The sequence below is a fragment of the Halichoerus grypus genome, chromosome 1 (genome assembly GCF_964656455.1).
Source record: "Halichoerus grypus chromosome 1, mHalGry1.hap1.1, whole genome shotgun sequence".
NCBI classification, from domain to species: Eukaryota; Metazoa; Chordata; class Mammalia; order Carnivora; family Phocidae; genus Halichoerus; species Halichoerus grypus.
In genome coordinates, this window is record NC_135712.1 from 37,917,219 (window position 1) to 37,940,487 (window position 23,269).

The following is a 23,269-nucleotide window of genomic DNA, read 5'->3' on the forward strand; positions in this document are numbered from 1 at the left end:
TTGACCTAGCTCCCTAATTTTTTAATCTTGCTGGCTTATTTTGAGAGCAAGAATGAGGAGAATCAGGAAACAAAGATTGCAAGGATTCTAGATAAGTACAATCAGTAATTTCACTGCCACTATTTTACATTGACCTATTATATGGATACTCACAGCTCCACATTGTCAAGATTGGCCTCATTCATGTAGACTATCCATTCATCACATAATACTGACCATGTGCTGTGAATAAAACATGGGCTAAAGATCCGTCACTTATTGATGTGGGCTGCTATTCTTGAGTTACACGTGTTTGAGAGACCACTTTGAGTCTTGAATGTCAAATAATGGAAGCTTAAACTAGATGAAACGAAGACTTGTTTTTCTTCTCTCTTATGCATGAATTGCCTCTGTCATATCATGATACATGCCACTTATTTTGCATGTGGATTGGATAATTGCAAGACAGTATCTTAGAACCCATTGTAAAAATGTGACTACTATTACGACAACTAATAACTATGATAATTATAATAATAAACTGTACTTTTTGTAATTAAGTTCTACCAAACCAGTGGTTCTCAAACTCTGATGTCCTTCAGAATCTGGAGAGTATTCAAACCCAGATTTCTGACGTTCTGCATCCACAGGCATTCTGATTCCATAAGTCAGGGCTGGGCTAATGAACGTGCATTTCTTTTTTTTTTTTTTTTTTTTTAAAGATTTTATTTATTTATTTGAGAGAGAGAGAATGAGAGACAGAGAGCACGAGAGGGAAGAGGATCAGAGGGAGAAGCAGACCCACTGCTGAGCAGGGAGCCTGATGTGGGACTCGATCCCGGGACTCCAGGATCATGACCTGAGCCGAAGGCAGTCGCTTAACCAACTGAGCCACCCAGGCGCCCTGAACGTGCATTTCTAACAAGCTCATAGGGAATGGGCCAATGCTGTTGGCCTCAGGACTAGTTTGAAAACCCCTATACTGAACCAAATCATTGATGACAAATCTTGCCAAAGCTTCAACGTATTAAAAAAGTTTTCACAATGAAAAGAGGGTCCCGTTACGAGAGTTAGGCATGTGTCAAGGTTTCTTCCCAAGATGTTTTTAGAGGAAGGCAGCCTAAGAAAGAATAACCATGTTATTGAATATGTCTACACTGGTACTTGATATTCTCTCAAATTCTTGCTCTGCTAAAATTAGAAATAATTCTTAATGCACACTTTTTTTGACCTTCTGGTGGCATCTACTTACCCATCTCTAAGATGGATATTATTTTCTGAGATAAGATATTTCTCCCAATCATTAACCTCTAAAATATTTTTTTTTTACTTAGTCTAAATTTCATATGAGAGAAGAATGCATGAAAAATGAAAGATGGCACATGGGTGACTTACTTTAATTTCCATAAGGAATATGTGGTACCATGATGATTAAATTTGTAGGGGTTCTATATATATGTGTTCCATGTAATGAAAATAATTTATAACCTGAACTGCTTCTCTTCAATGGAACGTGTAATGTGCTTCATGACAAAAACAGGACCTATTTTTTTCTTTCAGATTTCTAGTTGTAAATTGTCAGGAATGGATGAGAGCAGAGTCAAAGTATTGAAATACTGAAATAGAAAATCTTTGTATCTAGGTAAAGAGAACCATAAAACATTTTTGTTAATCACATTACTGTTTAAACAAAACAAAACAAAACAAAACAAAAGAGGAAATTGAACTGTGCTTAAAAAAAAGGGATAGCACTGGATGAAGTAAATATCTTTAGTTTCTTACTCAATTCGCAAGAACTGATGTTCATTGTTCCTGTGTCATCTTATAATAAATGCTGTATTTGGGTTTTTAAAAGTTTTTTTTTTAAGACAAGGTAATATTACATTGTATATTAACTAGCTGGAATTTAAATGAAAACTTAAAAAAATAAAGACAAGGAAAATATTCTGGATAATTCTATGAACCACAGACCTCCTAACGGCTTTGGTTTCACAGAATCTCTCTTTGCTGTAACAATGATGATAGATGCCTAACTTTTGTTGTTATTTAATTAGAAAAGAATGTGAGTTATATACTCAGTATGAATGTCTATCAGCATTTTTAGACTTAGTGATTAAAGGAATAGCAGACATAAGGTGAAGGTGAAATGCTATGATGTGACTTTGAGAAAAAGTGTATACATGATCAAAGAATTTTAGGCTGCAAGACAGTCAAAGTTAGGGTTACTGGGGAATTTGAGTGGCTTTTACCTCCTGGAGATCTGTCTGCTTTTAGTCCATTCTCTATTATTACATGTATTTGTTCCTGTTATTACAAATGGAACACTTGGCATTGAAAGTGATCATCAGTTATTGCTTGTTGTTTTAATGTATTTCTGTATACAAGTGTTTCTATTTTTAAAAGTGTAGGCAATATTTAGGAGCTAATTTAAATTATGGTTGTCATGTCTTCAAATTAATTATTTAACAAGTAGAAATTAATTCATGCTGAAGAATCATGTTGTCAAAGCCCAAGAAGAATGAGAAACATTAACTCTCTTATGTTTCTTCTCAAGTTGAATATTGATTACTAAAAATTTTCCTATTATGGTATATGCCATAAATCCTACGAATGTATATGTAAACTGGTTACCTCTACCTGATGGTCTTGCATCTTTTCCTCTTCATTTCAAGTTAAGGGCTTTTGAAATTCAGCACACTATTAGTGCTTTGCTGATACGTACAGTATTTTGATTCGTTTACCATATTTACTCACACATCCATCACCATCGCATAATTGCTGTATGTAGAATTTTGTACAGATTAATTTGAATTGAGTGACTTACAAAGTAAAAAAGAAAAGGGCAGCAATTATGCAAGTAAATATGGCATATAATTCCCTTTCTGTTTAACCAGAATGCTGGCATTAAGTACTAAAACAAAAATTCATTTTATCTATTTCTTGACATTTTCTGTTGCTATTATTTTATAGAAAACAGGGTAAAGAAAAAAACCTAGAAAGTTTGTTTGTACCTTACTTGTCACTGATAACTCCAGTTTTTGTCTCCTTTGTTCTTTCCCTAAGGAATTGACATTAGAGTTCAATACAAGTTTTTGTGTATACGTGTATATTTCACTCCCACATTTTAATTAAAAGAGTTATTTAATTATGTATTATAATCTGCATATATAAAACTTTTAGAATCTGTGTATAAATATACATGAACCACACAAGGATTGTAATAACAATTGGTGATAGTTTTAAAGTTTTGTAATTTGCTAAAAAATCTCTCTTAAAAAAAAAAACCACAAAATCATTATAATTCCTGAACGCCAGAAGCAGGCTTAATCACTTGCAATTAAAATAATACATCAGTCTTTTAGAACACTTCCATAATATAGCTTCCTTTCACTCTTACTTATATTAATGTTTAATGGAACTATCATATATAACGATTTGGCATATTTGCATGCATTTTAGAGGTATGCGACTAATGTATGAATCTTTGCTCATGCCTCTTCGTAAACCAGAAGTAAGAAAGGGGAATAAAGTATCACAATAAGCCAACCTAGAATATTCTAAATTTGTCTCTGAAGACTATGGAAGCACTCAACTTCCCTTGAAGCACGTGGTCTCAGAGCACAATCATGTATGTGTTAACAAGGAAGTAGAACTGCCTATGTTTGCCTCAATTAGCAGCAACTCTTTACTTTTCTTACCAGAATGATTCTCGTCCTTGTTCTTTTATTTTTATTATTATGTTATGTTAATCACCGTACATTACATCATTAGTTTTTGATGTAGTGTTCCATGACTCATTGTTTACGTATAACAACCAGTGCTCCATGCAATACGTGCCCTCTTTAATACCCATCACCAGGCTAACCCATCCCCACACCCCCTCCACTCCAGAACCCTCAGTTTGTTTTTCAGAGTCCATAGTCTCTATGGTTCGTCTCCCCCTCCGATTTCCACCCCCTTCATTCTTCCCCTCCTGCTATCTTCTTCTTCTCCTTCTTCTTCTTCTTCTTCTTCTTCTTCTTCTTCTTCTTCTTCTTCTTCTTCTTCTTTTTAAACATATAATGTATTATTTGCTTCAGAGGTACAGATTGTGCAAGACTGTTGAATCACTGGTCCTTGTTCTTGCTAGTGGTCTGAGACCGACATAGCTTCTCTGAAGTTCAACAACATGCAATTCTCATTGCTCTGCATGGTCTCAGTCCGAGTTTCATTTACTAGGTTTTAGATGTTGCATATGAATCTAATTACACTATAACCATGTGTGATTGTCTCTCATTCAGCAGATTTGCCAGGTCCCAGAGACTAATTCCTCTTCTGAAAACTTTTACCTGGTCGTCCCTGTCACATTCAAATCCTGCCGTTATTTACTCAAGTCTATAATATCTGACAGATCCCTCTTCCAACCCTTTTCTGTCCTGTCCTTTGTCACCTAATTTCTGGTAAGAGTAAAATCTGCTTGGACATAGATTGTGCATTGAAAACACAAGAAAGAGAACTTATTATATATTAAGGTGTAGAATAGTGACAATAAGTTAACATAGCACTGGCGAGATTTTTGTGAGAAATATATTTTGTTTACCTAGAGAAGTTTTCAAATAAACTAGGCTCAGACTTTTAATATATGACACATTAGAATCACACAGTGGCATTCACAACTGAACTATTTTGAGATTTAAAATATTTATTTCATAATGAAATCATATGGAGATCGTAAACTCTAAAAAACAAAAAAATTCTATATGGAAAGGACCTGAAAAATCATTTTGTTTCATCTCCCTTCCAGTACTTAAATCTCCCTCTCTAGTACCCTGACAAATGAAGAACAATATTATTTTGAAAATGGCTCATTTCTATAAAAAGGATTATACAAATGTTCCTAAATGTAAGGAAGGTTGAAAATATGTAAATTTGGCAAATCTTAACAAATTGAATGCACTTTTTTTCAAGATTTTATTTTTTATTTTTTATTTTTTATTTTTTTAAAGATTTATTTATTTATTTATTTGAGAGAGAATGAGAGACAGAGAGCATGAGAGGGAGGAGGGTCAGAGGGAGAAGCAGACTCCCTGCTGAGCAGGGAGCCCGATAAGATTTTATTAATTTATCTGAAAGAGAAAGAGAGGTAGCAAGAGAGAGCATGAGCAAGGGAGAGAGGGAGAAGCAGGCTCCCCACTGAGCAGGGACCCCGAAGAGGGACTTGATCCCGGGACCCTGAGATCATGACCTGAGCCCAAGGCAGATGCTTAACCATTGACTGAGCCACCCAAGTGCCCCAAACTAAATGCATTTTGGAATAAAATAGCTATTAATTTATTTCTGTAGAGACTCAAACATTACAGAAAAAAGATCAGAAGATCTGGCATTCCTAGTAGACAACAACTGAATAAAATGTCAATCAAATCATACCAGATTGCCAGCAATATGACATGCTAGAGATGGGATGTAGTCTTGGTATAAGTCAGGGTTCTCCAGAGAAACAGAATTGATAGGGTCCATAGATATATATATATAAGAATGGATTTATTATAGGAATTGGCTCACACAGTGATGGAGGCCAAGAAGTTCCAGGACCTGCTTCCTGTAAGTGGAACAACCAGGAAAGCTGTGCTGTAATTTACTCAGAGTCCAGAGGCCTGAGAATCGTGGGGCTATGTCAGAGGGTAGGAGAAGATGAATGTACCAGCTTAAACAGAGAGCTATTATAGCTTCTCTCTGCCTCTTCTGTTCTGTGCAGTCTCTTAACAGATTGGATGATGCCCGCTCCCATCGGTGAGGGCGACCTCAGTCTACCAAATCAAATGCTAATCTCTTCCAGAAACACTCTCAACAGACACCCTCAGAAGTAATGTTTTAGCAGCTACCTGGGCATTTCTTTGCCCGGCCACGTTGACATGTAAAATTAACCAACACAGTCATCCTATTTTAAACATTGGTGAGGTGGTATTAGAATTTTGTTTTGTTTTTATGAATTGGGATTTTTTTTTCATCTTAAAATAGATTGAAAAGAATGGAATTTTTTTTTTCTTTTTAATTTACTTCAGATCAGTGTGGAAAAGCTAATTCAGTTCAAAAGAACAAAGAGCTGACCATGGCGAACATCAAATTTGTGAAGTTATGTGAAAGAGACTTAGGTGACCTGGTAAAATGGATTACAGGAGAAGAAAACTAGAGCACATTATGAATGTTTCTAATTGTAACTGACGTCCAAACAGTGTACCAATAGAGCTATTTAGAACATTTGGTTTTATTTTTTTAAGTAAAAGAAATTCAGTAATGTTTTAGACTTTAACAGCCCAGAAGTAGGTTATTTGATCTACTCTTCTCTGACCATGGTCATGTTATTATTCCTTACATGTAAAGAAAGAAAAAATAATTTTTTTTTTCTTATTAATGCCACTACCTCCCAAATTCTTACCTGCTTTAACTGGCAATCAACACAGTTTCACCCAGAACTTTGGGTTTCTCATTACAGAAAGCTGAATGAATGAGTGAATATGTTAAAGTACACAAAGATATCTGATTTTACTTCTTTCCAGGGGAAGTGTTCTGTATACAAATATATATGATATATATTATATCTGTATATAGATATAAATAGGTCTTAATTGACAAGGATTCAGACAAAGCTGAAATTCAGAGCTCCGGCTCTCCTGCCACAAATACCAAACATCATCCCTTTTCTTGAACTAGATCTGGCTTTCCAAGTGGTTTTTAACATCCCGTTTGTCTGTTGTTCGAGGAGAGGTTAATTTGTATCATGAAATCCAAATAGAAAAATTGGCTAATTACAACAAATATGTCTTAACTATATTCAAATGTGTAACTTTTCATGTTCTTCCTGGGCAAGTGTGCTTTTCCTATGGCTGTTTTCAAATCTCTTTAATTTCATATGATTTCTAATGTTTGAAATTGTCACTTTTGTGATGAAGTGGTACATAAAGTCTATATAAAATGTTTTCATAACCTTTTGAAAGTACAATTAATTTCAAATAGCATATACTTGCCCATTATTTGCTAGCCTTGACACAATAATATTTTGATGAAATTTGATAAAATACTGGTTAACCTAGGATTCCATATAATAAAAACCGCAAGATTCAAAAATAACATTGAAAAGAGGGCTAAAATTAAAAGAAAAAAAAAACTTTATCTGGAGTTCCTCCAAATAAAAGAAATACCTGTCTTATTAATACACAAATATAAGTGGTCATAAACATAACTCTGTGTACTCAAAAAAAAAAGTTGGTACATTTCTTACCAGTATCTTTGTCTTTTGCCCCGTCTTCTCCATCATGCATATTTAAATAATTTAATTCTAAGTAGAAAAAGTGATATAGGGTTCAAAAGAGACTGTTCTGCTATAAATTACCAGACAATAATTCTCTTTTGGGAATCATAAAGGCTAGTTAAATGAGTTGAAGAAGTACGATCTTTTTATTTTATTCTCATGTCCTATTTTCAGTTGTTTTTTTTTAATTTCAAATCACCAAATACAGGCATAATAAAGCAAGGATATCTTGATTTCAGACTATCTTCTAAGAATTTTGTATAATAAGATTTTCCAGTAAGTTTTTGCAAAGCAGAAAAAGTCTGGGAAAAAGTCCAGAACGTCTTGCTTGACCTGGAATGTGAACATAGTTTCCAGAAAGAAATGCATTAACATGTTAAGATTACGAAGAGATGGAGATCATATTTTAATCTATGACTTTCTTTATGATATTTCCTAGAATCTTATCTTTAAATTTTAATAGGCCCGGTCTTTGAAAATTACAATACTTCACCTTGTCTATCAAATTATTTCCAAGAGAAGGATCCATGAAGGTGCTTCCACATATGTGATTAATTTATATATCTAAATTATGTTTAATCTCCAGAATCACTGTTAGCAACCTCTAAAAACAAGATTCATTTATTAATTTGTAACATTACTCAATAATTTTTTAGAACTAGATAATAAATTTGTAGCTACCGTAATTTGAAGGAGAAATGGCAAAATACATTTGGAGAATACAAAATAGAGAAAGTACAGCTGACTAAATGGCTGGCTTGTCAATTAAATTGTACAGTAACTGCAAGCCATAGATAATAGCTCATTTTATCCAAGTCCAAGAATTTAGACTGTGGGTGGAATGCTGTAGCTGAATGTATTTTACAAGTGAAAATTGTTTGATTAGAAGATCAAAGAGTACAAGTTACAATGTCCATTGCTCTCTACCCTGAAATTTGTTTATTAGATTCTAGATTTTTTATAGGTTCATCTAGGATTGAACCTTTTCTTGGCAGTATAAAAGATAATAGTTGGCCAATCAATCTATTAATAGTGTAAAAGTCAACATTGTTATGTCATAATTCCTCTCATAAAAATACTTCGTTTTAACAGTCATTATTTTCTGAATTCATACTAAAATATTAGAAAATGACACAACAGGTATTGTTTGTGTGTGGAATCTTTCGTTTGGAATGTAACAGCTACTTTATCAAATCATCCTCAGAAGCTGCTATCTTTCAGCAGTTTATAAAAGTCACAATAGCATCAGCATTATTTCCTACAAATAATTAATTTCACACAAAACCTTCTGTCATCATTTTGACTCTGTTTAACTCTCCACGTACAAGCTATTGAAAACATATGCCTACTAGTATTTAATTACATTTTGCTTTGGTTGATTCTAACATTAGGAAAATAATAATATTTCAGTTCTTAGAGATGAAACATAGAAACCTTTGTTTTGTACTTTTTGTACCTATAACTCCAGTGGAACTGCAAGATTTGTGATATAACATTTGAAGCCATGAAGGAAATTGTGTGTGTTGTAGTTAACCCAAGGATAGCTTTTGTACTATTTCAGCTGTAGCAAGGTATTTATTCTTGTAGTTATGCTCCTAGTACTGCTCCAAAAGTGATTTCTGAATCACCTAGTACAAAATGTATCACTATTAATGTAATGCTGTTTATTTTACCATGAACCATCAAGTACTTTCTCACTTGGGTTATACAACTCATATCGACCCTAGGTGTGTGTACAATTTATATGTAAAATGAAAAAAAAAAGCACATGGTAAAACAGTTCATGAAAAATGTATATTTATACATTTAAATAGTAATGGCGAAACAATGTTCTCACCAAAGTTAAGATGCAAAAATTGAAAAAAATATATATATACATCAGCCTTACTAAAGGAATTGTGTATTATACAAAAGTAATGGAAGACATTTATATAACAGTCTACATCCCTCATCCATTTCTATTTTCTCTTGCCCCCATGTAGTTTATTAATCAGATTATTTTGCTTCTGTAGGGTTAGATTATTGCTAATATCAGGAAACACCTTAATCTAGCTGAATTATAGCAGATCCCTTATCAATGGGCTGAATAGAAAAGCATTTTTAAGGATATTAATAGTTAAATTCTCTGATCAACACTGCAACGCAGACAACATTATTCCTTTGGCTGAAAAGTTTAAGTTCCTGGTTTAATTGATTGTCATTTTGGCAATAAAATATCAATTGAATTTTGAAAGAACTTTATTAAAGAGTTCAACATATGTTTCATTTTGGTATGGAAACAGTAAATTTATGAGAAAGGCCTGGATATGGGATCAGAAGATGGGGTTTGTGTCCCTCTGCTTTGTTCTCGCTTTGTAGAATTCCATAAATCACATAAGCTCATGTTCAATTTCATCATTTTTTCTATAAAAATAATAATACCTCTTTCATAGTGTTATTTTATGATACAATGATATCAAATATATTAGAAAGCATTTTTTGTACAACATGATGAAAGCAATTTCATGATTATAAATTATGTGACTCAATGCTGGGAGCTGGGCATAAGATAAACAAAGGAGTAGGCGTAGTCTCTGCCTCAAAGAGTAAGAGATGCACAAATAACTGTTATAATGGACTGATCTTATATCACTAAATATAAATATTATATTTACACTTACTATAAAACCTAGGTAAGCCACTTTAACATTTTTCTTGATGAAAGTTCTTCCACTTTAAAATGAAATGGTTGACCACATTTATAGCATGGACTCTGGATTAAGTATCACATATTACTTGTTTTGTATTCATTAACATCTGAATGACCAATGTATAGTGAACACTGAAATAATCACTAAAAATACAAAGATGTAAAAGACAGTCCCTACACTCCCATTTGTAAAATGGGAGACATAGATAAATTATAAAAATAATTATATTCTAGGATAAATATTGGCAAGTTATTCCCTATGGGTCAAATCTGACTCCCTGCTTGTTTTTATATGTCCTCAGAAGTAAACATGTTTTGTCTTGTTTTTACTTTTTTAAATATGAAATTTAAAATGCGCAATGATTATTACCTTTCTGGAAAAACAGTTGCTCAATTTTGCCTCTAGATCCACAAAGCCTGAAATCGGCCCTCCTACAGGAAATGTTTGCTGAGCTCTGATCTAGAATGATGATCAAAGTGAGTGGAGTATTAATAGGTTTCTTTATAAGGGAGGCTAGATGGGGAAAATCAGAATGACCACGCAGAGGATTATGTAATGTAAATAATGTATAGGGTTAACTAGGCAGAAATGGGAGGGGTGTGTGTGTGTGGGTGTATGTGTATGATATTTTGGAAGGAAAACAGAGAGAATGTTCAAATACTGGGGACAAGCATGGGCAAAGGCATGAAACTGAAGGTGAGGACAAGTTCAAGGAGGCTGAAGTACATGTCCTTCTATGTCCTGCCTAAGGGATTTTATCCTGAGCCCAGTCAGTGTACTCTAGTAATAGATAAAACAAAGACAGAACAATTATGATCATGTTTTTATTTTATGAGACAGTAAACAATAAAAAGATTGGTAGGAGACTATTATTATAATCTGAGAATTGTGAATAAGCAGATGGAGTGAAAATGGATGGATGAGGGCATAAATGAGGCTAGGAGAGAGAGAAATAATAGATTTAGAAGCAAGGATGCTTTGTTGTTGCACCTTGTGGGACATGGTTCAAAAAGTCCAGCTGGTAAGAGTACATGGAAAATGAGGAAAAAGAGATCTTGAAGCCAGACAATGCTTTCAAGAATTTCGTCTATTAATGGAAAAGAAGGTACTAGCTAGGATTGGGTGATGTTTCCTGAACTATAAAATGGGGATTATATAACTATTTACTTAATAAGCTTATTGAGAAAATTACACTATTGAATAATTTAAAGTGGTTTGAACTGCGCCTAATAAGTAGTAAGTGCTAAATTAATATTAGCTATTATTACTTCATTGGACAAGTTGTAGAACCTGAATCTCAGATTCCTGTTCTGTAAAACTAGGATAATAATGCCTATCTTTAGTATTTTCAGGGTGATCTTTGTAAAGAGCTTTCATATCACAAGGTTCAGGCTCAATTGGTGTAACTCAATTAACAATGCTTATTTTCATACTTCAATATTCTCTATACCTTCCTTCCAAATCTCTCTTTCTTTCTCCCTCTCTCCCTCTCCTTCTCTCTCTCTCTCTCTCTCTCTCTCACACACACACACACACACACACACACCCCTGTCTAGCTAACCCAGATATATCATTCACATGAATGTACATACTGAGGAGTCAAAGTCAATAGAAGTGTTAAAGACATAGTAAAGTTGCAAATATATGATGAGGTGGTTGATGTGAAAAAAGACTGTGAGGAAATGAAAGGATTAATTCGGAACCTAAACTAACTGAACGGAAAGAAAAATGGTTACTGATGACATTCTATACATGCAGCGAGTTAAGTTTGTCTGCTGAGAATTTGGATGGGGTGTAGGTAACAACTTTAAGGTTGGCACCAAAATTTTGGAGGGACTGTTGAGTGGGGGGAAAAGAAATAAAAGTACTTTTGAGCTAGTTGAGGGACCACCTGAGTTTGAAAATCACTGACTTGGGGAAAGGGAGGGGAAAAAAAAAGAAAATCATGGACTTATACTTAATTGCATGGTTTTCTTCAGCCATGCTCCTTTTTTCAGTCTACATGGATACATGAAGGGGTGAGGTTTCACAGAGCAGGCTAGGAAAGAGGACAAGATGGGATGGAGCTGTGGTAAAGTCGAAGGCATTGTTGCTGTATAACATGACATAGTCTTTTAGTTGTGAGCAAAATGTAATGTCTGGGCATAGCTTCACTAAAATCGGGACAGAATAGATCAATGAATTTGGAAATCTCCATGAAATTGAAGAACTTATATATTGGCAGTGAATGAGTGAGAGATGTAGAGAGACTTGGTCCAAGAACTGGTAATTGACATCAAAGATACCATTGGAAGTATCAGATTTATTATGACTTGTAACACATCCTAGGTACAGCCATGGGAGGGAGAAGCCAATGTCTTCAATGAGCTATGGTAGGACAGTGTAGAGTTAGCAGAAGCCAGAGTATAGTGGCAGAGAAGGGTGACCTGAAAATTGTTGACCGAGAGCCTTGCATTTTGGAGAAGAGCCAAGAATTTCTGCAAAAATTACTGGTTTCAAGTTTGTAAAATGGAAATTTGGAGCGAGTCTCCCCACCCCAAATTGTGGGGAAGATTTAATGGCTGAATTCTATAGTTATTTTCAATTCTAAAAATCTATGATAATTTATATTAGTAATAATTGGAATTAGAGGTTTTATTTCATGCATTGGAGGAAGAGATGAGAACAATTTAGAATAGTAGTACCAGAACTTAGTGCACATGAAACATCCCCCAAAGAATGTGATCCAAATATAAATTCCCGACCATGATCCTATACATACTGGTTTAGGTGCCTTTGAAAGAGTTATAACATTTTATTATTTTTTTTTAAATCATTCCTCATAGCAAATAATAAGCTTTACAAATAGATCTGTAAAATACCAACTAAGTACTGAAGTCTCTAATATACTCTAATATTTCCATCTGTATGTATAAGGTCATAGTCATCTCATACTATTTAGCACTTTTTTTGACACTCCTTCAGGAAAAACAATTCACTATGCTCCAATCGTAGTGTTCATTATTAATTTGAGAGACAAAAACAGAACAAAAAAATTCTAAGCACCTCTAATAAACACTTAAGGTGATGCATTTCATTCTGTTGAGATATACGTATTTGAAAATGTGTATATATATTATACGCATTATACATTATATTATATATTGTATATTATATAGATAAAGAGAGAGAAAGAGGGAGCATATATACATTAAGATCTCAAAATAAAGGCATACAAAAATAAAATAAAATAAGATAAAGGCATACATATTTCTTTCTGAGTCCTCTATTTTTCCACAAAGGAGAATTTTTAAGCTAATAAAATATTAAATATGGAATGTAATTTAAAACAGCTAACTACTCTTTGAAGTCCATATTTAGCCAAGGCCTAGAAAATATGTCAAATGACCTGCATAAATTGTTGTCCAAGACTACCCTATATAGTGATCATTTTATCTACGTATGTGTTTTCTTTTTTTTAATACAAGGAATGAGTGTGTGTGTGTTCCTCCTTCAAACAGACTGCTAGAATTACATTTTTTTTTCCATGTGGTTGGTGAACGAACTCAGTTAGGAAAACCATTATGGATTGCCTCATTAGAGGATTCCTGAAATTGCTTACTTGTGACTACCCACCTGGAAAGCAATCTCTTGCTCCTTGGCCAGAGCACTGGAGAAGTGGGGGTTATTGAACCCTCTGTCATGTAAAGAGCTAGCAAATAAAGATAGGTTATGCTGAGAGAAATCACAAACTCCATTGTGCAGATGAATTCTGATTTGCATATTGCCCCACAGACCCAGAGAATAGAATTGTTTTTTCCAATTATAGGTTGTATAGAAATACGGCTAGACTAACAACCAGTTTTTTCTTTGAATAGTGCTTTAGTGTACAAGTTTAACTATTTCTCTGTGAATTGCATTATTTTGAATAAATCAAAAGAGAATGTCTACAGGAAATGATGCTTAGAATCATACCAGCACACATAGATCACAGCACTCAGAGATTACAGTTTGAAGAGTATCTAATTCATTCACTGGCTGGGATCAAAATCATTCTTTTGGAACCCTGGAGCCAGGTTATGTCTCTAAGCTTTCTTTGTATTTCCAGTGCCTATTATAGTTCGACATCTGTAGGAAATCAGTAAATGTTTTTTAAAAAACAATGATAGTGTATATCAATTTACTTATTAATTTTGCTAAATTTGCTAAATTTTAGCAGTATCAGGGTTATGGAGTTTTCCTAATATCTTGTTCAATTTAAACAGATTTCCTCCTATTCTTTTAGTAGAAATAAACTTCAGTAATTATTCTTTTATTACTGTTTATATTCTTAAAGATTTTTCACTAACTGCTGTTCTTTTATCAGCTAAAATCAGTTTGTAATTTAATTTGTTCTTAAATTTCACTTTTATGTTTTATTATTTCTGCTACCATGCCTTAACCTGGCTTAATATTTTAATTTTCACCTTTTTTCTTTAGCTTGAGTCACATTAAAATATTGTGTCAAACTTTGAGATTCTTTCTCAAAATTTCAATGTAATCATATAATCATTCATTCATTTATCCATTCAATAACTAAGGGCCCATCATGTTTTAGAAACTGTTATACACATTTAGAAAATAGCTATGGAAAAAAAAATTATTGCTTTATTTATAATTGTTATCTGTACTTTGAATTCTACATTTCCATGAGGATTATTGACCGCCCAAATTATATATTGTCACTCTGCTTTGGTTTTGTACTGTATCTCTTGGTTTGTCTGCTTATTTTAATAAAAGTTTATGCTACAAATTCCTGATAAAGCCTAAAATTAAAGGCCATTTTGAAGTCTAATTTCTATATTATTCTCTGAGGTTCTAAGTACTTTCCTTAATTTAGTATTATCTAAAAACAAAACTAAAATTGCTGAGCTATGATCTCTCAACACTTAAATTACTTGTCCATGTTAACCTGACCCATTTACAAAGTAGGATCTTCCTGTGTCGCTTGAGTTTGTCTCATTGTCTATTTGTAGTATTTTCTATCCACAATTCAGATATTGCAGAGTGGAGATAATATGATATACTAGTATATAATGATTGTTTCCAACTAGTCAATAATTTACATTTAAGGATTATGTACAAGTCTAGATTTTATCATTTTACTTTTCAGGTCCTGCTCTCAAGGAGTTATTCAAGTAATAGATGAAAACTCAGCCTAATTCATACAATAGTTCATACTATTCATATCACTTCTTCAATATTCTTATCCATTGTGCCATCCTTACCTGTAATTTTTATATTTTTTGCCATAGCCAAGAGCTGAAAACCTTGAACTTCAGAATTAGGCACACTCAGCTTTCAGGAACAGCTCCTTAACTTTGTAGCATGGTGACCTTGGACAAATTTGAACTTTTTTCTGTGTCCTTATCAGTCATAAAATTATCCCTCCTACTCCCCTCAGAGGATAATTGTGTAAATTACTTTGCACTGTGTTTGGTACAAAATCAATGCCACTAAATGGTAAGAGCGATATTCAGGGCTCTTATATTTTAAGCCATTGAACATTTGACATTTTGTGGGCCAGTGTGTTCTTATAAAATGAAGTGGGATGAGGCAGCTCACTTTGATTTAAGGTAATGAGAAGATAATATGTGATTGAATTAGGTAAATATGGAGAGAGAGGTTTGGTAGTTCCATGACTTGATTAGGCTGGGCCTGATATAAGTAAGCACCACACTTTATTTTGCCAGTTTAGTTCACATTCTGAAGCCTGATGAGGTGGGAATAACTATGGAAAAGAGTAATTAGTTTAAAAAAAAAAAAAAAATCCAAAAGACAAGAATCAAATGAGAGAGTTTATTTAGTAAACTAAGTAAGTCATGTAATTTGTTGCAGCACTGTTTAAGGATTTTGGTTTCTTCCTTCCTTTCTTTCTTTAAGATTTTATTTATTTATTTATTTATCTTTTTGAGAGAGAGAGTATGCAAGAGAGAGCCCGAGGAGGGGTAGAGGGAGAGAGAGAATCTCAAGAGGACTCCCCACCCCTTCCTACTGCGGCAGGGTCCACAAGGTGGGGCTCCATCTCAGGACCCTGAGATCATGACCCTAGCAGAAACCAAGAGTCAGAAGCTCAACTGAACTGAGCCACCCAGTCACCCCCTATTAGGGATTTTGATTTTTTTTTTTTTTTCCTTTGCTGGAGGAGTTGAGAGACTTTCAACCACTTGATACATATTCTTTAAATTTAGCTTCCAATAGGTTTTAGAAGAGTAAGTTCACTTATCTTTTTTCTTTTTCCTTTGAGCATGTTTCCAGTAAAATATATGGGTCATACATGTATCAGGTATCAGCATTCTACCAGTGTTCCAAAGAGTAAATACATTTTGGCACCATGGGTATTTATCAGGATATTAGACTTTTACTAAAGCAATGAATCATTATTCAACTAAATCTCACTTTAGAAAGTACATTATAGTAATATTTCTCTCAAAAATAGTTGTTTCAAGGGGTAGATATTTTTAAAAGTGTTGGTAGTAAAATAAGTTAAATGTGAAGGAATTTGAAAATAAAGGTAAAAATTCTAGATATCCACCATGTTTTTACTTGAATAAATGTTATTTTTATTGGAAGTGTATATCCCTATTACCTAAATGATGTTCACACCTTCATATATCAAAACATTCACATTTTTGGTCCATCAGACCCTTCCATTCCCTTCTCTTTTGTGAAACTGCATTAGAAACAGCCTATAGGGAATTTTCATCTTAACTCTTAATATATTTGTATAAATCACATTTTTGTTATTAATCACACATTCATTAGATTTTAATGTGATAATAAAATTTCTATTATTTTTTGAATATAAAGAGAAAGCATTGTTATTAAGAAAAATATACCAAAAGAAAGAAAACTTACTCATTAACTCATTGTGTAAACTATTAAAAGTTCTCATGGAACTTCAGTACAATCATTGTACTCAAAACTGTATGTTAATGTTTCAATATGTCTTGACATGTTTTTCTTTCAGTACTTTCTCAATAGTAGATAATAACAATAATAATAATGATGATGATGATGTAACTGGAATCAAGGCAAATAGAGGACTTTGAATTCTTTTGCTTTTATTTTTTTTTTTGCATAGTATTAGTCTTTGAGCATATTTCTAACCACAAAAATTTTATCAAAAATATAATTTTGATTACCAAAATTTATTTTATACTGTGAATTTTAACAAAAATTAATCATCTTCTTATTTTGGAACATTCAGTTGTTTTTCAGTTTCATTTTTATAGAATATATAATGCCACAATGAGCACCTTTGAATGCAGATGATTTTCTGCACATTAGGACTGTTTGGTTTCCAACTCCTGGTGTTTCAAAGAAACCACATTTAACACTTTTCTATAAATATAAGTAAAGGACAACTATTGGGTACACCCTTTGGCAATCAACCTAGTCAAAATTATGTTTATTGGTTCCCTCTTATAAGCAGTTGTAGATTCCAATCCTGTTCTACTTCCAAGACAAAAGAATAATAGTTAAGGGTTATATACCATATTCTGAGAAATTTTTATTTTAATTCTTATGTGGGCCATGCATACAAAAATAGTCATAAAGAACAGATTGATAGATATGTCATTTTATTTCTCAATTAGTACGGTTGCATTTTAACACCTGCTGTTCACAAAGACAAAGTTCAATAGATAATAAATATGTAGAAGGAATTTGAAATGAGTTTTGAGAACTATATTTTGGGGAGGGTATGAGAAAAGCTCACACATGACTTACTAATGAGTTGATTTTAGTTAGTGTGAAATTTTGGTTGAATGTAAATTAATTTATCACTTTCTCTACGAGTTGTAAACAAATTCTTCTGTTTTTTGTTCAAAATTTTTCTATGTAGTATTGAAACACTTCAGTGATTTAGCAGAAAATCAGCATATTTAATCATTTTAATATCTCCAGCCAAAATGAGTGCAGTCAATTAGCGCAATCAACAAGTTTATCCTCCAATATGCCATACATTTTGTGCCACCTGTCTGTCCCTGAAATTTTCATGGACAATCTACCAAGACAAATAGAAAGTGTGTATTAAAAAGGCAACGTAGTGATAGCATTTGCATTCTAGGAATTTTTCAACCAAAATATTCAGTTATCAGGAACATAAATTAGGTTAAAATAATTTAAGGTCAGGCTCAAAGTCATCTTCTTACTATATAATGTAAAAGCATGGTGGTTTTATTTAATGTAAAACATTCTTATAAATCAAAGTAATTATTTCATTTTATTACATTACTTTTGGAGAAATTCAACCTAATGCAATTCCATTAGAAGAACTGCTTACATGCAATATATTTTAAAATTAAATGGTAAGACTAGTACATTGCAATTATAAGACAGAGTACCTTAGAGTTAACGTATTTCTGTGGCTTTTTCAGAAGCACTTCTCCTAAATTCATCAGTGGCAAAAGTAGAAAAGATGGCAGAGATGCATTAACTTATGTCTGAGTTTGAAGGAGTTATGGTACTATATCAATTGATATGCTTGTGTCTAAAGAAGGTGCCATTCCATTCTAGTTATAATTAAGAAATACAGTTGCTACTCAAGGTTGTAAGAACCCAGAGATGAAACATGCCTGACTTCATTCTTTAGCCTCCCATTTTCCTCCAGATCTTTTGGTCTTTAGTCTCTCCAGGTCTTCAGCTTCTGTCTGTAAAATTAGTAAATTGATCTGGGCCTTCTTGGAGACTCTTCTAAATCTTAAAATTGTATTGATCTACTTTACACACACTGACTCTAAAGACCTGTATGAAGAGCCAGCTGGGGGCAACACACACACATCAGGTTAAAGTCCTAGCTTGCTGAGCCACCAAAAAATTATGCAACTTTGGGTTTTAGTGTGGTCACCTTTAATGATGGTCTCATGATCTCTGATATTTATTTCCTAACGTCCATGATGATAACATAGGCACTTTGATTCCCTTAAGGAGGGGAAAAGAAGCTGTGTGACTTTATGCAATCATATTGTATAACATTTTTAATCACTTCTTATGAATTTTCTTCCTGATAGTCAATATTTTTAAATAGTAGATATTCTCTTTTAATATATGTAAACACAAAAACATAATTCTCACGTGTAGTCAAATATTTCATATATTTTGCTTGCCTTTGGTGTTTTCTTCCTTTGATTTTAATCTCACTATCTTTAAAATAACTCTAATAATTTTCATAGTAATTAAACAGTCACAATTTTCAATATTATATTGTCAACAAAATGAATAATGTTAGAAATAATCCTAATTAATAATGCCACTTAACATGATCATTAAGATTCATGGATCAATACATTTTTCACATTTTACAGCTCAGAATTGTAGACTTGCTTATAATTAATATTACTTTCAATATTATAAACACAGATAAACATAACATTTATAAGTTCATTTATTTCCAGATTGTTGCTGATATTCAGTAATATTAATATGTATAAATGTTTCACATTCTTTGGTTGATTTTATGTTAGGCAGACTTATATATGAATATAACCTACCAAATGTCATTTTTCTCATCCTTATCTTGGCTAACACTGCTCACAAAGATAAATACAAAGTTGATTTTATTCTCTCTTTATTAAAATTCTGGATTTATAATCTTGGCACAAAAATCCTTCAAATATGGCAATACTGCCTAAGCACCAGAAACAAACAACACACACATATAAAACTATTTTTACAAGGCAACTATCTTCAATATAGAGAGACACACTGGTGGCAACAAGAAAATTACATGTGAAAGAAATCAAGCAGATTAACTGGAATAAAGCCGGAGTTCCTGACAGTGGGGGTGAGATGAATATATGAATAACTACATGGAGTTGGTATAAAACTTTAAACATTGTAGAATTGATAGGATTGATTGAAAGGAATAATAGATGAATAAGTGAGCAAAGACCAGTTTGTAAGCAGAGAAAAGGTAAAGAAGAACAATAAATTAACTGAAAAAAATATATATGCAGAGACATTTTGGATCTATTATGTATCTAAACTCATCCCCTACTTCTCTTCCAACCTGGTAACTTCACTCCAGCTACATTGCCCTCCTGGCTTTTCCTTAACACACGCACACACACCCACACACACACACCCCGACACACCACATCACACCACATCACACATACACAGGATCATGTACATGACCCTATCCACACAGACACTCCTGTCTCAAGGTTTTCATACTCACTGTTCTCTCTGGAATGCTGTTCTCTGACATATCCCCATAGATCACTTCCTCAACTCCTACAAATGACATTTTTAAATAAAACTTACACAATACTTAACATTGCAGTCCCCAATCTACATTCCTACAATTCATATCTTTCCTGTTCAATTTTTCATTGATGATATGTCATCAAACATTCTATATAATTTGCAATCTTTTGTTTTCTATATTCTCTGTCTCCTAATTTTGTAAAATAAGCCCAGTGAGTGTTGGGCTTTTTGGCAGGCCAAATCCTGATGGAGGACCACAACTAGAACAGTTCCTTGCACAACTTTGTTAAATCGATTAATTAATATAAAACATTAGAGAAGGAAATATCGGCACCGTCTTTGTCCAGTAGGGAGTTTTAGTCTAGAAAGGGAGACATTCTTGTCTTATTTCTGTTGAATCTGAATTAGTAAATGTAAGTATTTAGAACAATGCCTGGGGCATAACAGTGCTAAGTGTTTGCTATCAGTATTACTATCCTCTATCATCAATATCACCCTTATCGTTATAATAACTATCATTAAATGAATACATATACTTTTTGTCTAGTCCTAGTAAAAACCCTGGAAAAAAAAGTAGTTTTTGGTATCATCATTTTGTTGATGAGTAGACTGAAATAGGGAATTTCAATAACTTGCCTAAGGAAACAGAGCTGGAATGCTGCAGACTTAAAATGCAAATTTAGATCTGCCTGCATCTAATGCTTGCAATTTTTCATTAACCTATGCTTGCTTCTCATTAAGTTTTGCTTCAAATGTTTAATTTGGTAATAAAATGCTATATGCAGTACACACTCATGAATTTGTATTTAAATCTATAGAAAAAAATTCTACTGTGAAATTTTAGAAGCTGAGCTATGGATATGAAATTTAATCCAGCAAAATGTTTAAATTATACCCTGTGAAATGAGATATTAATATGTTGTCTGTAATGAGATTTAAGTAGATAAAACTTGTGTAAAATATAATGACATAGTATATGTATTTGTAAATCTCAAAGAGAATTAGATTCAATTAATATTTATTAAAATACAATAAGAAATATTTTTCTTGCCTTGAGGAACTCAGATTATTTATCTATTTATTTGTTCCATCAACAGGCATTTATTGAATACTTACATCAGGCTCATCCTACATTTTGGAAATAAGAAGACAACATAAAATAATTCCTGTCTCAAGGAATTCATAGTGGGAGAGACTGAAATGAAAAACGATTACGTTGCACTTTGACAAGGGCTATGATTGAAGTATAACCACAATTCAATGAGAGAACAGGTTGTATTCTTGGAAGAGATAACCATGAATTGAGTATTTTTATTTATTTATTTATTTATTTATTTATTTATTTTTAAGACTGGACTTTTTTTTTTTTAAGATTTTATTTATTTATTTGACAGAGAGACAGAGAGAGAGCAAGAGAGGGAAAACAAGCAGGGGGAGTGGCAGAGGGAGAAGCAGGGTTCCTACAGAGCAGGGAGCCCGTTGCGGGGCTCGATCCCAGGACCCTGGGATCATGACCTGAGCCAAAGGCAGACACTTAAGGACTGAGCCACCCAGGCGCCCCAAATTGAGTATTTTTAAAAGCTTACTGACTGAAAAAGATCTCTTTTTTGAGATCATATAAAACTATACAGTTATATAAATATATTACAAAGTGCTGTAATATATGAGATTGTATTGCAAATACATTCATCATCACAAGTGCAGACCAAATGCAAAACTCCCACAAATGTTTCCCTGATTTTAATGATTGCAGTTGAGATCTGTGCACTCTAGGTCATCATCACTCTTTATTTTTACCCCAAGAACATTTTTCCCTGAGGTATGGCTATTTGATACTTCTTATTTTCTCCAGTAGGCTGTAAGTTAATTGAGGACAGATATCAGTTTCTTTTTCCATTTTTGTGCCTCTATTGTGTTTATCAGAGTGTTTAATCACAGAGAGCGTTCAAAAATGAGTAAATTAGTGAATGAATGGAATGATGAACTTTGTTACTCAGTGATTACAAAATAAATATGTAATCAGAGGCTAGGACATTAATTTAATTAAAATTTACAGATGAGTTATGTATTAAACAAGGTCCATAAGGAGATATAAAAGTACCCTATAATTGTTTTTTCATGGTATTATTTATGTCATAACAAGACCATGGTCAGTAGGACTTTTCTGAATGGTGAGTTCCTCCGATCTCAGCAAATCTTTCCTGTAGCATCATTTAATCACTGACTCTGACAGAAAGTTAAACATTTGCTCTGCTTTTCAGCTTTCCTTATTTGAAAAAGAATTAGCATTTGAAGATAAGGATAAAAAGATTATTAGAATATTTTATGAAAGATTTTCAGTGTCTTTTCAGTAATATGTTTATACATCACTTCTGGAAGCTAATATTTAAATGACTTAAGCTTAATACATGTTTTGTCAATTTCATAGTTATAACGCATACTGTAATAAAACTCAAAACTATGCCATGGGATGAATTGGTTTTTTAAATTGCCGTATTGGCCCCAGAGGAGAAGCTCTATGATTCAAGCAAGAAGTGTCAAATCCTGGGGACAGGTGCCATAAAACAGAAATCTACATCATCCTAGTAACTCTTGGGGAAACTGTATGTGGAGAAAGAGAATATGACGTGTAAGAAAACATTTTAGACAATCAGCTGTTGCCATTTATATTTTAGATATTAGATTTTGAGATAGCCTGACTGTAATGTTAGTTCCATGATAAATTATTTGATTTTAGATTCCATTCAACATATCCATTCTGCTAAGATTAATATTTAATTTGCTCTTAATGTGGTTTTAAAATATGGTTTCATTGTTCAGAATCATAAAGCTTTGCCCCTTAGACATACAGGCAATAGATTCTGTAGCCTACATGAAGAATGATAAAGCAGTGGTTACCCTTCACTTCATTCATCTTGTTTATTCAAGATTGCATTCCATCTACACCACAAGTTGTGGCTACAAAGAATTGCTTAAACATTTATATTTTGCAAGCATGTTCACGGAATTTTTATTACCTTCATGCCCCAGCGCTGTGACTAAGCAAATGACATTCAGCAGTACATCACAGGCTGTTGTGCTG

At 33.1% G+C, this 23,269-nt stretch overlaps 1 protein-coding gene across 3 annotated transcripts in view; it reads left to right on the top strand.

The window, feature by feature from the left end:
- Positions 1 to 23,269, top strand: part of CADM2 (cell adhesion molecule 2) — a 1,094,969-nt gene that overhangs the window by 461,298 nt on the left and 610,402 nt on the right. The gene's annotated exons all lie outside the window — the stretch shown is intronic.